This window comes from Amphiprion ocellaris, chromosome 15, assembly GCF_022539595.1.
Source record: "Amphiprion ocellaris isolate individual 3 ecotype Okinawa chromosome 15, ASM2253959v1, whole genome shotgun sequence".
Classification (NCBI taxonomy): Eukaryota; Metazoa; Chordata; class Actinopteri; family Pomacentridae; genus Amphiprion; species Amphiprion ocellaris.
Genome location: NC_072780.1, coordinates 22,638,853 through 22,653,410, shown reverse-complemented (window position 1 = coordinate 22,653,410; position 14,558 = coordinate 22,638,853). Strand labels below are relative to the sequence as shown.

General features: G+C 41.0%; 1 long non-coding RNA gene across 2 annotated transcripts; it reads left to right on the top strand.

Moving 5' to 3' along the window:
* The first annotated feature begins 7,789 nt into the window (after positions 1-7,789).
* On the top strand, positions 7,790-9,422 carry LOC111585294 (uncharacterized). 2 transcript variants are annotated; one of them, XR_008604204.1, is made up of 3 exons: positions 7,790-8,243; positions 8,346-8,458; positions 8,544-9,422. It is a non-coding gene; the product is annotated as an uncharacterized LOC111585294 (long non-coding RNA). The 2 variants fall into 2 exon arrangements; XR_008604205.1 differs by having other exon boundaries at positions 8,346-8,647; positions 8,731-9,422.
* The last annotated feature ends 5,136 nt before the right edge of the window (positions 9,423-14,558 follow it).

The following is a 14,558-nucleotide window of genomic DNA, read 5'->3' as shown; positions in this document are numbered from 1 at the left end:
AGGAATCAACTGATTCCAGTGAACAAAGACATGGACGAGACGTATGAAATTCTTATACTTTCTGCTCCTTTGTACATTGATTGAACACATTATATTGATGTTATTTTCATGTTGTTCACTCCATGCGATAGAATTACAGCTGTGTTTCCTTTTATCAGCAGTGCTGACACCTGCTGTAAGGATTCATCTCCAGCTGTAAAAATTCCTGTTTTTAAGACAGCGATTTCAGAAAAGTATGAAATTCTTTCACTGTCTGTTCCTCAATTTAATCTGATTCAAGGGTCAGAAGGCGTCATTTCAAGCGGCTGTTTCTCCACCAGCTCAGATTTTATTCAGAGGTCACTTATTTGTCATTTAAAACTAAATTCTGTAAAATATTTTTACTAACGTAACAGCTAACCATCACTAGAAAATGTGCTATTATCTGTCTAAAAGGTGAACTAGCTGACTCTCGGTTAAGCTAAAAACGTTTATGCTATATTAGCTTGTTGTCATGCTAACTTGCTAGCTTGAATTCTTTGCTAATCTTTAAAGCTGTGAAGCCATTTTAGGAGTCCAATATCTCTAGAAATATATCTCACAGAGACATGAAATTTAGTGAGAAAACAGACAAAAGAGAGTCCTGTGGATGGTTCTCTATTAGACTGAAAAAACTGTATATCAGAAACTTGTTCAGTAAAATGAAAATGTAGGAGTAGGACTTTGAGGGAAGACACATAAGGGACATCAATGATTTTCAAACTGTAGCTTTGCTAATGTTTAAATTCTGAAATTATGTACACAACAATCTAAAACAGTAACATAACAGCTAACCAGCACTAGAAAATGTATTATTATCTGTCTAAAAGACGACCTAGCTGACTATAGGTGAGCTAATCACGTTATGCTATATTAGCTTGTTGTCGTTCAAACTTGCTAGCTTACATTCTCTGCTAGCATTCTAGGCTGTGAAGCCATTTTAAGAGTTAAATATCTACAGCATGCTTTACAGAAGGTAGTTTTGGGTTCCAAATGACAAATAAGTAAATTCTGAACAAAATGTGAGACAGTTCAGTAAATTTTTTCCTGAACTCTTACTGATTTGATACAGACTGACCGTGAATATATCAAACATTTGCTTTTACTTGATCAAGGTAGCAATGGTCCAGTCATTGTAGCAGGATCATGAATTCAACTAAAATCTGTTTCCCTTTATCACCAGTGTCAACAAAAGGGAACAGGAGGTTTCACCCGCCTCCAATATTGCAGGGACGACGGAGACGAAGGAGGCGACGGAGGCAACGGAGACTAGGACGAAGAAGACACCATGGTGGCGCCGGTGTTTATCGTTTTTCCGTAAAGTATGTTTCACAGTGCTAAATGTTGCAAGTATTACCACCGAGCAACTGTTCAAGTAACACATGGTTTCTGAATGTTATGCATCATGCAGAAACCCAGACTTTGTGCTTGATGTTTGCTGTATTTAACTGTTATTCTGTCTGGTCCTAACAGAAACAGGTGAAGCCTCCAGTAGATGCCGACGGAGCCAACAACAGCACTCTGTCTGAGGTTGCCACGGTCGACTTGGTGGACGAGTTGACCGATGGCTATTCAGACGTGTTTGAAATCGGCAGTCTTTTCTGCGATGATAACAGCGACAGTGATGCGGAGTCCGTCGCTGACGTCACTCCAGAAATCGGCACATCGATTTCAAGTCTGTCCAGTCCAGTGGGACTTGGTGGGAGTCTGCAGGTCCAAGCCAATCCCACCAGCACCAGAACCCTCTGCAGTGAGGAGCTAGTCTGCCTCGGGTAAGCAAAGACAGTCATGGACACACTCAACACTCATATACATCCAAGTATTTGAAAACTGAACACATTTATACGCCACATGAAGTCTGTGAATGTTCATGTTTGAAGTACAGCTGAAACGTCTTTAAAACAAAGAAAATGAGCCCTATACTGACTTTTGTCTTGTTTCTGGTTTGATTCAAGGTTACCCAACCTGGCGCAGACGTGCTACATGAATTCCACGCTGCAAGGCCTCCTGACACTGACTGGTTTCATGCAGGAGGTCTACAACCAGGAGCAGTTGTGGTCTTCTCACTGGAGATCCCAGGTTATCAGGTACAGCATTGCACACACTAACACACACACTGTCTCTCTTTGGTTTCTTCACTAATTTGCAGCTTTACCTGAAGTGACAACAACTAAACAGCATTCTCACCTCTTTACGTTTGTTCTTTCCAGAGGGTTTGGGAACACTGGAATCAGTCGATTCTCCAACAGCAGGGAGGAGAAAAAACTGGTGTTGACTGACCTTAAAATGACTGTCTCTCAGTTTAACTCTGAGTTCCTGGACGACAGTCAAAAAGTGAGTACACTTTTTGTATACAAGGAGCAGCATGGTACCACATTTGTCTTTGCTGATGTAGTTTTACAATTTTTGTTGAATGTTCACCTTCTCAACCTGTTTTTTTCTGTATGTTTCTGTGCAGGATGCCCATGAGTTCCTCAGCTGTGTGCTGAATATGATCAAGGAGATGTCCTTTGATCTGCAGGCAGAAGCAGCGATCATGGGCATCACCTACACCTGCCCTGTTGGTGCTCATATTTCATTTGAAATGTTGAGCACCAGGACCTGCCAGGGGTACGTAGACACTGTTCCTCACATTTAATTTTCTTCTCTGTGATTGATGTTGGAGATCAGAGTCTTTTGACATTGTTGACTGTGCACATGACATTATTTCAAAGGCAGTCATGCTAAGCTAAATGTTTTTTGCTATTGTGAACATTTCACAATCAGAATGTGTGTCAGGAAATGTGTGAGTTTGTTTTCATCTGAACTTTTTCTTTCTTCTGCAGTTGTGGGTGTGAATCCATGAGAGAGGAGGAGTTCCTGAACCTCTCTTTAGATCCGGTACCTGCAGGCTCAGTGAGCCAGTGTCTGCAGGAGTACCTGAAAGTAAGAGCTGCTTTCTGCTTTATCCTCACACTCCAACAAAGTGTGTGCATGAACATGTATGTCTCTGTGAATCTGATATAATCTGTGAATAACTACAACTAAAACATATTTCTTTGTGCTGTTCCCTGTTGCAGGAGGGCAAGTTGGACTTCCAGTGTCCCTGTGGAGCTGGAGAGTCGACACAACGTCTCTTGTTTTTGACTTTGCCAAAGTGAGTAACATCATATCATCACAAACAGACTAAAACAACCAGCAGTTTCTTTCATTTCATTTCCTTTGTCATGGTGATATGTGACCCTCTCCTCTGTATCTCCCTTTTCTGTCTTTTCTGTCAACAGTGTTCTTATTCTCCAGCTCAAAAGATTCAAGTTCACCTCGACCTTCAGGCTGGAGAAGGTCAACACTCCTGTTCAACTGACCAGGGAGCTTGTGGTGAACCCAGAACACTCCCTCACTGCACAGGTAAGACTGATGTTTAGAACCACACTTCATTTTATACACAAATGGACCCTGTTACTTTGACTAGTATAGTTTTCTGGATACAGAGAAACCCTTCAGATATATCTGAAGTCAGATGAAATGTTTCTACATGTGCAGCTAATTGTTGTCTGTTCTCTTTTCCAGACAGAGACTCGCTACTCTTTGTTGAGCATCGTGAGTCATTTGGGCTCCACAGCTCACAGTGGTAAGTGTTTGCCTGTGTTTTGCATTTGTTGAAGTGAGATTTTTAAGGTTTAAAAATCCTGCATGTTTTCAGACGTCCCATTAACTTGAATGTCTCCTCTTCTCTTAGGACACTACATCTGTGATGGTGCTCACCGGCCTCAGGGACCAGGTGACACATCAGACCGTTGGCTCACCTACAATGATGAGCACGTCACCGTGACAACGGGTGAATCTGTGTGTCACCTGAGGCAGGCATCAGCATACCTTCTGTTTTATGAAAAGCAGGTAAGAGAGCAGCTCTTCTTCTCTCAGAAAGTGCTGCTACACATCAAACACTCATGTTATTGTGCAAATAAGCAATTTAAAGTTGTGATGTTAAAATGGTGGCCTCCTTCTAACGATGTAACTCTGTTCACCACCAGTGAGGAAACATGGAGACCAGCCCTCAGAACAAGAAGCTGGAACATCTCTGTGTCTGTGTGTGTCTGTCTGTCTGTCTCTCTCTCTCTCTCTCTGTCTCTCTCTCTCTCTCTCTGTCTCTCTCTCTCTCTCTCTCTCTCTCTCTCTCTCTCTCTCTCTCTCTCTCTCTCTGTCTCTCTCTCTCTCTCTCTCTCTCTCTCTCCCTCTCTCTCGTCTCTCTCTCCGTCTCTCTCTCTCTCTCTCTCTCTCTCTTTCAACCCGGCCGGCCAGCAGCAGATGGGTCCCCCCATATGAGCCAGGTTCTGCTCAAGGTTTCTTCCTGTTAAAAGGGAGTTTTCTCCTTGCCACTGTCGCCTTAAGGCTTGCTCTGTGGGGGTTCAGGCCATATGGGTTCTGTAAAGCATTTTGACACAATCTGAATTTTAATTGGCACTATATAAATAAAATTGGATTGAATTGAATTGAATTGAATTTATTTATATTTGTTTCTTGAATAAATGTATAAAAATTTGACATCAAGATGTGTTCATGTATCCATGAAACTTGCCTGATAACCTCTATTCTGTGTCACTGACAAACCAGAACAGTAAACAGTAAACAATAAAAAGTCCAGGCTGAGACTACGCTTGCTGTACCTGCCATACGAAAGAGGAGGGTTAAAACTGCCAAATCTGAAATGGTATTACTGGTCTGCACAGTTACGCTCAGCCATGTTTTACTTTTCAACTGAGATACCCCCAGCCTGGGTAAATATTGAACAAACATCAGTACCAAACCTTGCATTAACACTGTATCTGTACTCTGCAAATCCCAAACGCTTAAAGAAAATAACAAACAACCCTTTTCTTAAAAATACCATAGACGTTTGGTATAGGGCACATCAACATGTTGGCGATCTCCCTCCTATTTCACGTCTTTCCCCTATATGGGGCAATGAGTGCTTCAAGGCAGGAAGAGCAGATGGAGGTTTCAAAACTTGGGCACATAAAGGTGTACAGAAGGTGGCAGACCTTTATAGGGATGGTGGTCTCCTCACATTTGACCAACTATGTCAAACATATGACATTCCAAAGAAACATTTTTTTAAATATTTACAAGTAAAACATTTCATCATGTCAAAATACAAACACATTATATCTGAACCTCCGCTATCACATCTGGAGAACCTTACACTCCAAAACTTAGAGGAGAAAGGTCAAACTTCTTTATTTTATGCAGCTCTATTGGCACATGATAAGGAAACCACCACTGACAAGCTGGAAGCATGGAGATCTGATCTTCAAGAGGATATACATGAAGTAGATTGGGAAAGTGCATGTTTAAAAGCCCAAACTCAATCAATTAACACAAGGATGAAACTCCTCCAATATAAATGGTTGATGAGAACTTACATAACTCCGATCAAACTGAATCGTTGGTCGCCCAATATCCCAGACACATGCAGCAAATGCTTAGAAGAAAAGGGTACTCTGTTTCATTGTGTTTGGGGCTGTTCAAAATTACAGACGTTCTGGAAATCAGTCATACGAACTTTGTCTAAGATTGCTGGTGTGAGGGTGCCTCTTCACGCAAGGACGTGTGTGTTGGGTATATTTCCAGAGAACTGTATTTTCACTTCAAGTCAGTCAACACTCATCGATTTTGGACTCCTGCAGGCCAGGAGGCTGATATCTTTATACTGGAAGAAAATGGAGGTACCCTCAATACCTATGTGGGTGAGAGAGATGGCATCTTGTATTGTACTAGAACGACTTACTTATATTGTCAGAGGAAGAGGAGGGGACTTTGGGAAAGTATGGTCACCTTTAACTGAGTTTCTCAGATGTTATGAGGTCAATTAATTTTGACAGTGGTGCTGAATTGTTGAGCTGTATGCTGTGTATTTATATTTATTTACTTATTTTTTTATTTATTTTTTTTTCTCTTTCATTCTTTCACTTTTTTATTTATTTTTTATTTATTTGGGGGGATCGTGTTGCTCTTTATTTGTTTTATGTTGAGTGTATTGTTAAGTTTTTCATAATATAAAACCCAATAAAGATATTGTTTATAAAAAAAACAAAAAACAAACCAGAACAGTTGAAATGCAAGCGTGTGTAGTTTAAAGAGGGAGGGACTTCCAGTTAGTTAGGGTTAGGGGGTTGCTACGCATATTTGGGTTGCTAGGCAGATTAGAGTACGGGAAGGTGGGACTTCCGGTAAAAACATCTGTTGGGGAGTGGTGGGCAGGACTTCCGGTTGTGACGTGGCAGCTTCTGATTGGGACCTGTCAAAATTTGAGAAGAAGTGGTTTATTACATCTCTTTCATATTTCAGTCAGTCTGCTCTGCCTGCACTGTACAAATAAAAATGACCAGCACTTGTTCTGGAATTATCAACTGCATCAACTGTTGTGTTCACCACCTATGGATGGATTTCCAGGACAACAGGGATCCAATTTACAGAGACAACCCACTACATCACTCCAGAGTGCGATATAAAAAGATTGGTCCAACAAACTTGCCCATTTATTAGCAGCATACGTGCATGGGTCTGGCAGAGAAACTACATGAAGCAGTGCTAGACTGGAAATTGGAGAGGTCTAGGACTAGTATTTAATTTTTTTAGCATCTTCAATTAGCAACAATATGCCAGCGTTTGAGAGCCTCAAGTGTGATGGGAAGAACAGCTTTGTTAGTGTTACCATGTAACATTTTTTGGAAATAAATGACAAATTCAATACTGGTTTGTTTAGCCTGTGTTGTATTCATATTACGTATAGTGCATTTTTATGTAGATGTTGTGGCCTGGTTATAATGTTAAAGTGCTAGTGGGCGCTGTGGGCTAAGGAGTGGAGTAGTTCTGATGAGGAGAGGGAAGAAGAAGAGATGCATGAAAGGAAAGAAAAGAACAAAGATGGAAGTCGTGTGCAACAGGCACTCGTGTTTGTGTTCATTTTACAGTTTTTCTCAATTGATAAGACACTGTTCCTGAAAAATAGCACACATTTCCCAACACACTACACACTATTTTTTTTTTATTGGAGCACTATTCACAAAGCACTGCACACTTGTGTCAAAAGCGCACTTTATTGTCAAAATCTGAACTTTGTTTTCAATATTAAGACACATGAAAGCAAAATTAGGACACTGCACTGCTAAATACAACACACTCCTCTCTCACTGTGTTTTCACATGAAGTGTAAAAAAATGATACAGTACTCAAAAATGACAACTTAAACACAAATGCATCCTAAAAATGAATCAGAGGGGGCCATTGCAGTGCCTGACTGCACATTTCAAAATAAAAATAATGTTAGACAAAAAAATACAGCACTGCATTGTACACAGTACAGTATGCAGATATTTACACCACGTCTGCATCAATTCTTTCAGCCTGGTCAGACCACAGGATCTCATCAACATCACAAACTATGTTTTCTCTGGAAAGAAGGACCAGGGGTCCGTTTCACGAAGCAGGTTTAGTGAAAACTCTGAGTTTGTTAACCCTAAAATGAGGGAAACTCGGAGTTTTCCGTTTCACAAAGGGAGGTAACTCAAACCCGAGACAGAGGGGTAACTCTAGCCTGTTTCACAAAGAGAGGCAACTTAAACTCTCGGTCAGTTACCATAGTAACAGACTCTATGACTCTAACCTGGTCGGGACCAGGTTTTTCTCAGTAAACCTCGAGTTTCTCTCAGTCTCCGCCCTCTTTCAGTCACACACGCCATTTCATTTCCTCATTCATTCAGTCAGCTGGCGAGTTTTGGCGAAGTCTAGTTCTGCCGTCTGCCAAAATGGCATGTCCGTTTATTAACGATCCAGTAGATGAAGGAGCAGCGTTACTGCGCACAGAATTAAATATTCGTCGGGAGATTGTTTTCAGACCGGGCATAGATGTTTTGGCATTTCCGGACAGTTATCTTTTTGAACGGTACCGTTTCACATCACAATCCAAAACCTACATCCACAACCTAATCCGTCCTTACATTTACAACTTTACCAACCGCAGTCATGGTCTAACGTCCCAGCAGATATTGTGTGTTGCGCTGCGGTTCTTTGCAAATGGGAGTTTTTTATACAACATCGGAGATGCAGAACACCTCAGTAAGGCCACTGTATGCAGGACGGTCAGAAAAGTGTGTCTGGCCCTGAAACGACTTTTACCATCTTTGTCGTTTTCCCTGGACATAAACCTGTCAGAGCCATCAAGGAGGAGTTCCACAGGATTGCAGGTGAATGATGTAGAGATCTGTTAAATTAATTTAAAATCATATCCAGTTAATGACATTGTGCTGCAACCTCAGACTGTGATTAGTAAATTTAATTTCTTTTAGGATTTCCCAGTGTGATTGGCTGCATTGATGGCACACACATCCCCATCACAGCTCCCTCACATAATGAAGCTGATTATGTGAATAGGAAGTCCATTCACAGTATAAATGTGCAGGTAGGTTAGAGGTAGATTGACTACGGTTTCAAAATGTTAAAGACTGCATCATAGTTCAACATCTGTCATTCTCTGCACTGTCAAGATCATATGTGATGCTGCACACATCATTTCTAATGTAGTGGCCTGGGTCTGTTCATGACTCGAGGATTTTTCGAGAGTCTAACCTGAGCAACAGACTGCAGCGTGGTAGGCATCCTAAAGATTTTAACAATATAATTCACTTGTCTCCCTCCTTTAATATACTCTAATGTATCCACTATACATTACAGGAGAGTTTGATGGCCTTCTGCTGGGTGACAGGGGTTACCATGCCAACCCAGGCTGATGACCCCATACCCTGACCCTGAACCAGGCCCCTAACAGAACTTCAACCGGGCTCACTGTAGGATGAGAGCCTGGGTGGAGATGACCATAGACCTGCTGAAAGCCCGTTTCCAGTGTCTACATCACCTCAGGGTGACTCCTGAGAGGGCCTGTGATATTATTGTGGCATGTGTTGTTCTTCATAATATTACCACTATTAGAGGAGAGCAACACTCTGCCCTACAAACTGAAGACCCAGATGATGACCTCATCCACCTGCCAGCTATCCAGGACAGCAGAGCAGTCAGAGACACCATATGCCATAATCACTTTAGAGTTTAAGTCACCATCATCACCACCACAGCAGTGAAATAAACACATGACATACATTTCATTTGGTCTTCTTTATTTCCTACAAATAAAAGAGCTAGTTTAGTTCATGTTCCAGTAGTTAACATAATTCACCTGTGACCTGCACCCACCTCTAACTTGTGCTCCAGTATTTCAATTTCCAGATCTGCCTTCTTAATCTGGTGGTCCAAGTACTGCATTTCTTTATCTGTTTTTTGTATTTTTCTCAGCAAGTGGATTTTGTATATTTGTTTTACTGGTAACTGGGAATACATAAAGGACATTAAATTATACAGTTGCACATGAATTCCATGGACTGAACCTCTGGTGTTTACTGAACATCCATCTCACTGTGTCAATCTGTGCAGTGGAAGTTGAGGGACCATCCTGCTGCTGCCCAACCATGCTCTGTTAAAAAGGATGAGAATGTGCAATACTTCAGTGTAGGCTAAATGCCAGTCTATATTCCACCAGAATGTTAAGAAATGTGAATGGAAGAGAACTATCAGTAACATACCTCTGTATGCCTTTCTGGATCCCCCTCTGTAAAGGCAGCAGACACAGTTTCATCCTCTTCATCCTAGATGAGTGATATGTTTCAGTGGACTTAAACTACCATTTGGCTAAATCTCTGGAGTATTGCCTACTTACAGTTACAAGGTCTGTTGTGGTGTGAAGGGGCTCCACCAGGCAGATAGTACCATCAGAATCTGTTGGGCCAAAAGAAAAAAAGGCCCAAAAGAGAAATAAATATTTGTATGAATATGTTTGAAAACATTCCATATATACATATACATGGGCTACACACACACAGACATTACATTTTATAAAAGCACTTGTGTCTTGGGATGTGGTCTCAGAGGATGAGCTCCCTCCAGGGATTCCCTCAGCCACTGGCCTTCCCAAATTCTGGCTTAGGACCAGCTCCTCTGCCTCCGTTAGAGGTGGTGCTGCTGGGCCACCTCCTGTTTTACGGGCATCTGCTTTCTTTCTGTTGGCTGAGTAGAAGTCTGTGTTAGTTTAAATAGGCTTAATTGTTTAACAGAACATGATATGGATGCAGACATTTAGGCTATGTGTGGGGTAAAACCACTGCACAGTCAAACAGCCACCTAATATTTAGGCTACTTTACAATGTAAAACATCATCAAAATGAGGAAGCTCCATGAGATTATGCCGACTTCTTACCTGTTTGAACAATGTTTTTATATTTCATCTTCAGCTGCTGCCACGTGCGCTTCACCCCCGCGGGATTGCACCTAAATGAAATAACTTAATAGTCTACTATTCAAACAGTTTTCCCCTGTAATATTATTGTGATTTAAACTTAAGCATTGACCCGGGCAGCAATGTTCTCCCACACCGTCTCCCTCTCTTTTGCAGCTGCAGGTGCTGCACTTCTTTCTAAAAACGTGTTCAAACTCGCTATATAAGCGCATTAAGATTTCCAATTCAAACGGTGTAGTCCTCCGCTTCCCCGTTGCCATGGTGACTCGTCGAATCGGCGCTCCATTGATACTGGCTTTTCAGAGTTGTGGTGCACGCGCTTAACTCCGGGTGAAACTACTCCGAGTTGATTTAACCAACTCAAATCAGCCGTTGTGAAACCGAAAACTCAGAGTTTTCTATCTCAGAGTAGATCAACTCAGAGTTCAGGGTTAAACTCAGAGTTTGTTGAACCTGCTTCGTGAAACGGACCCTTAATGTGTCTGATCCAGCCCTGACATGCATCAACAGAAACATCACCACATGCCAAGACCATTGATTGATAGAGATTTTCCCAAAGTATGGCTGCTGCTGATATACCTTCCACCTCCATGTAGAGAAGAATTCTTCTATAGGATTCAGAAAGGGAGAATATGGTGGCAGAAAAACCACAATAACTTGAGGTTCATATTGAACTATTCCCAAATCAATAGTCCTCTATGAAAACTAACATTGTCCCAGATGTCTTCATGTGTATCATCAGAATCCAACTGGAAAACTCTTTGGAACAAACGCACACCAAACACAGAAAAAGTCAGTCATGTACACTTTCTGTAATTTTACTAACACTTGTGAACCAGAATTATACATTAGATTTTTACAGTATTCTCAGAACATTTCTGACTGCTTGTATTGTTCCAGTATAGACATGTCACTGACGTGACAAACATTTACATACATGTAAAGTAAATCACAGTAAACCTGAAACCATTTAATTTATGCACCATCCTTACCATCTGCTGACCTTAACAACAGATTGCATTCTGAACAGCTAATGCTATTTCCTAGCAGGCTTTATAGTGAGCAGTTCATTGGTAAAAGTGTTTTCAGTTTTGACCTGTTGTGTCTTAATTGTGACAGCAGCGTTGGAACAGTGTCCCAATTCTGCTTCCTAGTGTTCACTTTTTGAAAAATGTGTGCTATGAGTGAAAAGTGTGTTCAAATGAGCAAAAAACATGTTTAGTCTTTTGCAAAAAGAGTGCAAGAGTTTTGGAAACTGTGTGCAAACCATGAATAGTGTCCAAAATTTGGACAGCAGTGTCCTGTTTTTGAGAAATGTGTGCAGTCAGTTGGTGGCTGTGTGTAGTGAATGGAATTTAGTGTCTTATCAATTGAGAAAAACTGTAAAACAAAAACCTAACAGCCTGCCACACCACAAATGTACTGAACCATTTCTCAAGAAGAAAAGCACTCAGAGAGCACAGCAAGTCAATTCAATTCAATTTTATTTAATACCACCAATTACAATTCAAATTGTCTCAAGACGCTTTACAGAACCCATATGCCTGAACCCCCATAGCAAGCCCAAAGGCGAGAGTAGCAAGAAAAAACTCCCTTTTAACAAGAAGAATCCTTGAGCAGAACCTGACTCATATGGGGGGACCCATCTGCTGCTGGCCGGCAGGTTGAGAGGGGCTGAAGAGGTAGAGGGGGTGGGGGAGGGGGATTGATGGACGAAGAGGAGGGTGGGGGACAAGGAAACATATAACACACAACGGGATACATGCATGATCAGAGTAACATAAATGATACTCCGCCAAGGCTGCTCAGTCGTATCATTTCCGACGGATGAAATCTGTAATAAAAAATTACCTTGTGTTGAACACAGGCATGTGTTATGCATGTGTACGTTATGTACGGATATCGAATTGCATTACCTAAATATGTAGTGGAATTGATGGGACTCGGAATTTAATCAGTTGTTCCTTGTATGATTTCTGACAGATAAGTCCCGATAAGTCCGCAGCGGTCGATTTGTAGCAGGATTGCAGTCATGTGATCATCAGCAGGCAGCTGCAGCAGTGTTTACAGTAGTCATAGTTACAGTGACGCCGTGATGCTACCTCGCAATGATACAGAAATCATTAACAAATCCGATCCAGACTATGAGCCACATCACTGCCAAAATCTAATCACTTGGTCCTTTTGTCATTTGTGACCTTCTCTAAAAATTTCATCCAAATCCATTATTCCATTTTTACTCCGCCAAGGAACGGGCGGAGTTATGTGACGATCGGCGTACGTTTGTCAGTGAATCTGTGTGAAACATTACTGAAAAACCGAGCAATAAGTGCAATAAGAACTCTAATTAGTACTGTCATACTATTTGTGCAATAACAACCATACCTTAGTACTGTATTTCCACTATTTGCACTATTTTATATTTTCAGTCCTGCAACACTTGACCACTTTACTTTGTATATAGCACTTTGTTTGATTCTTTTTATTTCTTATTTTTTAAGGGTATTTTTTATCTATTTTTATTCTTATTTGCACTGCTGCTAATTGTCATGTTCTTCCAAACAAATTTCGTTGTACTTCTGCGCAATGACAATAAAGTCTCTTTATCTTTATCTTTGGAATCTTTGACACCAAGAACTGAAGCTGCCCTGAGAGTAAAGGGTAACCTGACTTAGCATTAATATAGTGTTCTGTATTACAATTGTAAGTACAATTTTTCAATCCACCATGTTAAAATTATACAGAAACATTACTGTGTGTTACTTCAGGATCACCCTGTTGTCAGTGGAGCAGCGTCAATACCTCTGCATGAAGAATTTATTAATGCCACCCACAGTGCACACAGTGAACATATTGCTGGAAGCTACAGCATTATATTCAGTCCCGAATTGTTTTTTAATCATATCTGCAAGGCATATCACAGAAAATTATAGTTGCATGCAAGCAATCAGTGCCACTTAATTTATTAGCCCAGTGGACAAGATTATATTGTGCAGTGCTCACTTGCACTGAATTTCCCACATTTGCACAAATTCCAGATTGATTCGAACAACATGCTGTGGACAAATGAGTTTTAAAAAAAGTTGTGGACTAACAGTGTGCAGAAAATGAGATTTTAAATTGCTTAGTACAAGCTCCATAAGTTCATGTAGGACAAATACTCCAAGTACTACTAAGTAATTTAAGGTTGATTGGAACTGTCTCTGCCATGATAAATGATGTGGGTAATGAATTGATCATGATCAAACTGCGTGCAGCACTAGGTTTAGGCAACAGCAGGCCGTCAGTCGCCCTACTGTAATCCCATATCGCCTGTGCATCCATCTGATGAAGTGTAAAGTGATTGGCTGCCCTGTGCACTGCTGTACCATCAATCATGACTGGGTCAAGTGTTTGAGGCTGCAGAGTGTGAACCTGAGAGGGTCTCAAGGGGTGTTAATGTGAAACAGGCGAGACTCTGATGGAACCTGGGCATATCAAGCACAGCAAGAGCCTCCTTTACCCCTCTGAGCTACTGTCACTGCAGGTGTACTGTTGACTGTCTTTATTCGACCTCACAGCCTGAGCTAATAACTCTGTTTGTTTGTGATGTTCTTTTTTCTTTTCAAGCAGCTTTCCAAAACATGAAAGAAAAGAAATAACATATGGAAAATGTAATCTGCTGTGGGCCATGTTTTGAAAGTTCTCGGTTTAGTTCAGTGGTGACAAATGGTGAGCCTGTTGCTCTGTGACCTAAGTTTGTCACATCGACATCCACTCTCTTTCTGTTTGTGTGCCCACAATGACCCACTGTGCTGATGTGATCTGCTGTCAGCAGCCTCTTCACTACCCACAACCTGCCACCTCATTTCAATCATAATGCGGAGCATGAAAATAAAACTCAAGCTTCTAACCACTGACAAGTTTGAATTTATGCAATATGTTCAGATTTTGCAAGTGTTATGCTGAGTTTCTCATCCATAGCCACAAATTATTAGACTAAGTTTAACTCACATCAATGCAAAACATTGCTACGTACACATGATGTGTGATGATGATGGCTGAGTTTTGTGTAATATTGCTGTTTACAGTCTCAGATGTAGATGATAATGCATCTTACCCATGTGAGTGGTCTGACTCCCATTTCTAAGAAATATCTTGCTATCAACTGTGGAGCAGATGGTGAAGATGCTGGAATGCTAATAACTGAAGATTATTTTCATATTGCAGCATTAAA